Here is an 8,186-nt window from a genome sequence, read left to right as displayed (position 1 = left end):
TATAAGGTATTATATATATACAAAATTGACTGATCTGTTTAAGTTGTCACTGAATTTTATAATAAATGGAACAAAGGGTACCCTTCTCTTTTTTATTTTTATTTTTATCTTATTAACTAATTTGATAAATTTTAGTCTCTATACTTTTCGAATTTTAAATTTTTAGTCTTAACTCAAACAGTAGCAATTAATTTCATTTGGTTAACTTCAATTACCAATCTTATATTATGCGTACAGTTGTATATTTAGCCCTTATTCTCCAATTGGATCATTCTAAATCTTAATACTTTTTAAATTTTGAAAATTTTATTTTGACGCAAATGACAATAATTAATCCTAAATTAATTTGTAGTTAGCAATATGTAGAAATAATAAGCTGGCATAGCATCACACATATGATAATATGTTTGTAGCATTAAATTTTAGAAATAACAAAATTTAATTTAATAAATTTATAGTTATCATTTAATGAATACCAAAATTTTCAAATTTAAAAGCATAGGGACTAAAAATAACTAAATTAAAGTACTTTTTTTAACAATCTCATTATAGATTCTGATCATATCTGTTTTTTTTATACAATGCCTAGAATTATCCATAAATAGGAGGATAATACGTTTCAACCCACTCGAACTCACGTCCTCTTACTTTGGCAACAATGCTCATGCCAATCAAGCTAAGACTCAATTGACCAATTTTAACCCTTTTTAAAAATTAAAAATTTAATTTAAATATTTTTAATACAAAACTTTTAACTTTATCCCAAAATTTTAAAATATTATCTTGACCGTTTGTAAATAAAAATATTCACTTCACCCTCAAATTTACTTACAAAATTTAAAAACTCACTGTAATTTACAATTTTTATAGCATAAATTTAGGGTTTTACTTTTTAATAAACTTTTCTATTGATTAAACATCACATCAGTCTATAATTGTGAAAATAAATAAAGAATACCGACTGAAAACAACCCAATCACCTTCGTCGTTTACATGCAATTTGCGATCGATTTTGCATGGCAATCACAGCTTAACATGGATATCATGTATCTGTCAAATTTAATATAATTTTTAAAAGATTTTTGTTGTTCTTTATTATCTAAACAGATTTATATATATATATTAATTTGTTGTCTTGTTTCTTATTTTATTTATATAAATCATAGAAATTTATATCCCATTGATTTGAATTTTTGCGTATTAAAATATTAATTATATAAAATTATGTGTATAAATCCAATTTGATTTTATATTATTAAGAATAGATTCTAAATTTATATTTTGGCCATTTAATTTTAAAATATTATAAATTGATTATTAAATTATTTGAAAGTTTTCATTTAAATCATTGAGCTGGTAAGATCGCTATTGTATGACATTTTCTATTTGTACCACCTGCACAAATATTTGAAAGTTCTCATTCCTTTCTCTTCTAAAGTTCGATTTTTTTTATGAAACAACTGTGGATGTCACAAATTTGCAAGCTAAATCCAAGTAACTTTTTTCTCCGATCTCCTACACTGACTGTCAAATCGACTTAGATATAAAATATGTTTTTTTACTCGTCAATGGGTTCTAATCCACTGTATCAATCGTCAAGTTATCACTTGGAGTTTGCTAGTTGGACTTAAAAAAATTTAACAATTCAGCGACTTAAATAAAACTTGTGAATAATTCAATGACTTGAATGAAAATTTCAAATAATCCCGTGCCTATTTGTAACTTTTTAAATTGAGTGACGGACATATAACACATGTATTTCCTGCTCTTTCCATGTCCATTTTACTCTTTTTTTGCTACTTTAAGCTCTTCCTTACTCTATTATATTTTTTTTTGTGTTAATAGTGTTGGAAAAAAGACATTAGCGAACAAAAATTTATAAATATAAATAAACAATTATTTATATATATAAAATAAATAAATTGAATAATGTATATTTGAATTATCTGATATGAAAAAACGTAATAAATAACATAACAAAAAGTAGAAATCAAAAATAAAAAACAAGTTTTACTAGATGTTGAGGCCTATTTTATACAGTTCCCTTAAGACAAATTCAACTGCTCCTACGGTACTTGGAGAAATGTTGGTTAAATGTCTCTCAAGATACAACAACATGATGATTGAAGCAGTAGCACTCTGCAGTGATTAACGAACAAACGATGCCTTTTTCTATCACCGAACATTGGAAAATATGGAGAGGAAAAGAAAAGAATTTTGGGGAGAAAATAATCTAGGTGTGAGATTGAGCAAAAATTCTGAAGAAGCCTTAACCTTTTTTAGGAATTCAAAGTGGAGGAATTTTGGAAATATCCATGTATAAAGAGAAAAAATCTGAATTAAATGGATAATTAAATCAAATAAAAAATGAGTTTAAACTTACATCCTTATGTACAAGGTAAGATTCTAAACTTAATCATTCAATCATTGTTTAAGTGGGTTATCATATATATACACATTCACACTTGGTATTTAACCAATGTGGGATCTAGCTTTCTTTTCCTCAACAATATTTCCAAGTAGCTTGCTTTTAGCATCAATTTCTCATTCATCACTCAACCTTTTGAGCATATGATATATTGTTGTAATGTCTCATGGAGTAGATATGAAACCATAATTTATGATTCAACTCTCACCTTTACTATGAGAATATTCCTCAAAGTTCCATAAATTACAATTGTAAACCCAATTTGTGCGGCTTACACCAAATAAACAAAAAAACTAAATAAAAAATAAACAAAACCAAAATAATAAAGTCCAATGTCCATAGCCCAACAACCAAAATAATAGACCCAACAAATACATGGCCCAAACAACAATTCCTAACCTACTGCCTAGTGCTGCAACATACGCTAGCAGTTTTCGCAGAGTCCCCAGCGACCGTTCACACGCGATGAAGCTTCCATGCGTGCGTAGCCTCCTCTCCACGCCATGCACACCTGCAAAACAGAATAACAGCGGCACAAATGGACAGCAAATAACAGGAAATGACAGTGATGAAATTTGTACTTTTATTTATTTATTTATTTTGTTTTTTCAGCTATAAAAACCGAAGGAAAACAATGTAAATGGGATCTTTTCCCAGCAATACGCAGGCATATTGAAAAAGAAAGCAATCAAAAATTAAAAAGGTGATTTCCAATACGAGTTTCTTGATACTTTTAATTTTCTTGCGATTCATTTCCTTCTATCTTTCATCATTGATTTCGGAAATAAAAAAGGAGAGAGCGAAGTCTTACCTTACGAGGATGCCATGAGTCCCTTTTGCTTCGTCGAAATCGAAGTTTCAGGGGATCTTGAGGCTAAAAAAACACCCTTCAAGGCTTGAATGAACCGATCGCTGTTCATGGAGGTTGATTGGAGCTTGAATGATGGAATTTTGGGAACAGTTGAGGGAGAAACAAAGGGACTGGGGTTTAGATTCGGCCGAATAAGAGGAAATGGAGGCTAGGTTTTAGTTGTGATTTTAAATGGCTGATGACTGATTTAGGTTTTTAATTTTGCTTTATAAAGAGCACAAAACAGTGCCATATAGGCACAAACACGATGACCCTACCCAGATGCAACCAGATTCACGTCTTTGAGGGGTATTTGGGCACATAGTCCCTCCTCTCCTACAGTGATCTCTAATTAGGCCTCAATTATGTTTTATTTATTTTTACATTTTCCCTGAATTTGTGCGTTATTGCAATTTAATCTGTGCCTAAACACAACGTTTTGATATTTGGTGTATTTTCTATTTTGGTCCTCAATCATTTGGGCGCATATTATTTTAATCCTCAGCTTAGCTTTAATAATTGTCATTTAAAATTATTCTTCCAATTTTTTATTTTATTTTTTATTTCATTTTATTTCAATCAGGTTTATTCTTTGGATTTATTTATTTAGTTATTTATATTATTATTATTATTATTATTATTTAATCTATTGTTTTAACATATTATTTTGAACTTTTTTTAATTCCATTTTAGTTTAGTTTGTTGTTAATTTTCATTTATATATTATTAAATTGTTTTACTATATAAATTGTTATTTTAAATTTTCTTTATGTAAATTTATATTTAAAAGATGTATACAATATTAATTCTCATACATTGATATTTATATATACATATATACATTTTATGTCAAATTACTTACTTGAATTCTTTTTTTGAACACGTTCATATAATTTTTCTTTACAATTTTACCTATATATATAATACACTATTTGTTTCATTTAAATCCATTTTTGGGTGTTATATATATATATATATTTTGTTTGTTCCAAATATTTTCCTATGTTATTATCCTTTTATATATGCATTGTTTGTACTAGGGTTTTTATTCCATGTATATTATTAATTTTATATTATTTTATACATACGATTTCTTTTAAACTTGTTCCTATATTTTGTTATATATATTTTTGGTTTGTTATTCACATACTTGGTGTATATTTGATCATGTTATTTTGAATAAATAGTTTTTTAAAAAGAGATTTATTTATATAATTATGTTGTTAAATATATTACGTATATAAAGTTAATTTAATCTTATAATTTATATTTTAAGTCCATGATATTTTATATAATTTCTACTTGTATTTCCTTTCAAATTTATTATATACATAATTTATTCTTTAAAATATATATTATTATTTCTTTGTTAGCTAAGATTCTTTCATATACATATAGTTTATTGGATATTAGTTTGTTCATATTTCATGTATATTGTTTGTCCTTTGTTATGGTATTATATCTTCATTATATATTGTTTATTGATTTTTATTATTGTATGTATATTAACACCTTAAAGTATATAGGTTTTGTTTTTAAAATATTCTTGCATGTTATTAGCTCCAAATTACTTCTTTCACAATATTTATTTTCATATTCATTCACATGTTCTTAGTTTTATTTATATATGTGCATCCTTTCAAACCCAATCATGTGTTGATTCATTTTGTAAGTTTTCATATATTTAATAGTTTTCAAATTATTTCTGAATTGTTTTGTGTACTATGTGTCGCTTTAGTTTTCATGTTATTTCATCTATTATTGTTTTATATTGATTATTAGCCTTTTGCACTATTATTTAAATTATGTCAATTTGTTCTTTTGTTTACTTGTATAATATTTCGTATAGTAATTCATGTTTGTAACTTTGATTTTTTTTGTTGCATCGTGATTCAAATTTCAATATTTGGTTGATGTAGCGACGTAAAAATTAGCTTTAGCTTCGGTCGCTAATTGTGGCGATTAAAAAACTTGGAAATTGAAATTTGATTTAAAATAAACCGGGAGTCGCCACCGATCTTTTTTCTAGGTGCGATCGGACACCTATTAGATTTCTTTTTTCTTTAAAAAAACGAGAAAAGGCCGAGTTAAGGTCTACGTTAAAAGCCAAAGAAAAATTAGGGTTCAGGAGTCGGTTACGCGCGAGGAAGGTATTAGCACCCTCGCGACGCCCAAAAATTGGTATCTCCTAAACACGTATTGTCTTGATTTTTTTAAAAACACGCGTTCAACGTAAAATTCAATCGTGATCCGATGGAAGAAAAAAACGAAAACTTTTAATTTTTGGTTTTTGGAAAGGATATATCGTTTTAACACGAGTCAATAAATTCCACCCAACATAGCGATGAAATTTACGACTTAATGTTAAATTGATATATCGCCTTGATTATCGAAATTAATTAGAAAACAAGAATGTGATTTTTGAATATAAAAGTAAGAGGGTAAATACGTTGGAGCAAAGAACATACATGACAATAAAATACTAGCTATGCTTGCAAGATTGAATATAATAATAATGTCGAAGATCAGACCATAATGAAAACACACAAAAATATTAAGAGTATACAACAAAAATATATATATGTATATGTACATGATATAATATGAAAATATAATATAATATTAGAAATATATACATGATATGTAAAATACGATATTGAAAATATATATACATATAAAAATAATCTAAAACTTTAATATTTACATGATGTATACATATGAGGAGAGAAACCTATTATAATATTATACAATATATATATACTCATACATATTAGAAATATACACATACATATGCTAAAATTAGCAACAATAGAATAAAGATAATATAGCAATGTACACAAGAAAACAAAAACATAAATAGAACACGACTGATAATACTAAAATATAATATATACTAGTATATATAACACATAATTACAATGCTAAGAACATATTAATATTAATAATAATACTAATGTTACATAAAGAAATATTTATATATATATATTAACAATATATACATATAATAAATACATGGGTAATACAATATCAACATGTACATAATATATAATAAGATAATTGTATACATAACAAATAATATTGCATATATAACAAATATATATATTATGACAACAGTAAGGATCATAAAATATTGAAATATAAAGACTAATATAGCATTAGAATATTAAAATAAAATAACTAGAAAACTAAATACAAATACATACACATACATGCATATATATACAATTATACATCAAGATATATAATAAATACATTTAATATAATAAATACAAATATTAAAATCGATAAATATCAAGAATGATAGTGAGTAAATTGAAAATAAGACAATGAATTGAAAAAGAGGACTACATTGAATTAAATAACAAAGTTCTGGGCGAAATTTAAAAGAAAATAAACGGAAAAAGGCTGAATTGCACACGCAAACAAACCTAAGGGACCAAATCAGGTAATAAACCAGCTTCCTTTTTTTTGATTTTGATTTTCGCTCATGAAGATATTAGTTCTGGTGTAGTTCCTCTATTATTTTATCACTGCTTGTGTATTGAAATTATCTCTCTTTTTTTTCACTCAAAAATTCCAACCCTTACATCTGTTTTTCTTCGGGCTTTTATAGCCTTTAAAATTATTTAATATTGTTGTCCATCTTCTTTCTGGTCTTGCAGGGAATGGGCAAACGGCGGTGGCAGAGGCATGGTGGAGCAGGTGGCCAGTGCTGGTGTCAGAAGGTTGGTGGGCAAGTGGGAGAGGCAGGGGGTTGGTGCGCAAGTGGGGTTCGGGTTTCTGAATGCTGAGTTTAGGTTATTGGGCTGGGGTAGTTGGCTTCGGGTTTAGTTGTTTAGGTTTAGTTTAGGATGAGATGGGTATGGGTTTTGGAGTAGGTTTAGTTATTGGTTTTGGGGTGGCCCAAAATTGGCCTGTACAGTTGATATTAGTTGTTTCGTTGATATTTCAAGAAAATAAAAGTGTTTGAGCAAATTCTCAATTTCCTTAGTATTCAAAAATTATGAAATAAGGCAATATCCCATATTTGGGAATTTGAGAAATCGTGCTCAATCGTGTTGGGTATGATTTTTTCGGTGAACTAAATATTTGGATAACCTTCTATAATGTTAGTGTACGAGTTTCTTGAAAGTCAAAAATCGATCGTATTCTTGAAGGTATAAAGGATCGTATCCAATCGTGCTGGGTATGATGCTGCATATCTTTGAAACGAGAGAATTCTGACAGTTAACTGGAACTATTCACACATTGTAAAGAATCATGCTTTGAAAGATCTTTTTCTTAAAATCTTTGATAAAAGGATAGCATCAGATCAATTGGTACCAATTTTTGGGCGTAATGAGGGTGCTTGCCCTTCCTCATACGTAACCGGCTCCTGAACCCATTTTAAATTTTGTGGACCAGAATGGTTTTAAATGTTTATTAGGTGACCAATCACACCTAAACAAAAGGTTGGTGGCGACTCCACACTCGGTTTTAAAAGTCGATCCCATTTTTTTTCCTTTCAAACAAAAATGGTTTCGACAACAATTTTTCCAACAAATAGATTTCTTGAAGCATAAGCTTCGTCTCCTAAACACATTTATCTTGTAAGAATCTGAGAGCATTTGAACCGATTTTACATCCTTAGAGTGTGACTTTTCGTGATCTATCACTAATAATGTGTAAACAAAACTATGGTTCAAACGACAACATTACTAAATGCGAATGGATCTGGTTGGATTTCTATTTTGTATCTTACTCTTCTTTTTTCCCTTAAAATAATAATAAATTTATGAACGTTATCATTGAAAAAAAAAGAATTTCAATTTATATAAAGATAAAGTCCTTTGTAAATAGAAGTCAAAATAGCAATAGAATGATTGCAAGAGATAACGAAAAGGAAAAATAAAAACGCGATATTTATTG

Source organism: Gossypium hirsutum, chromosome A04 (genome assembly GCF_007990345.1).
Source record: "Gossypium hirsutum isolate 1008001.06 chromosome A04, Gossypium_hirsutum_v2.1, whole genome shotgun sequence".
NCBI lineage: Eukaryota > Viridiplantae > Streptophyta > Magnoliopsida > Malvales > Malvaceae > Gossypium > Gossypium hirsutum.
This window is presented reverse-complemented; position numbering follows the sequence as displayed.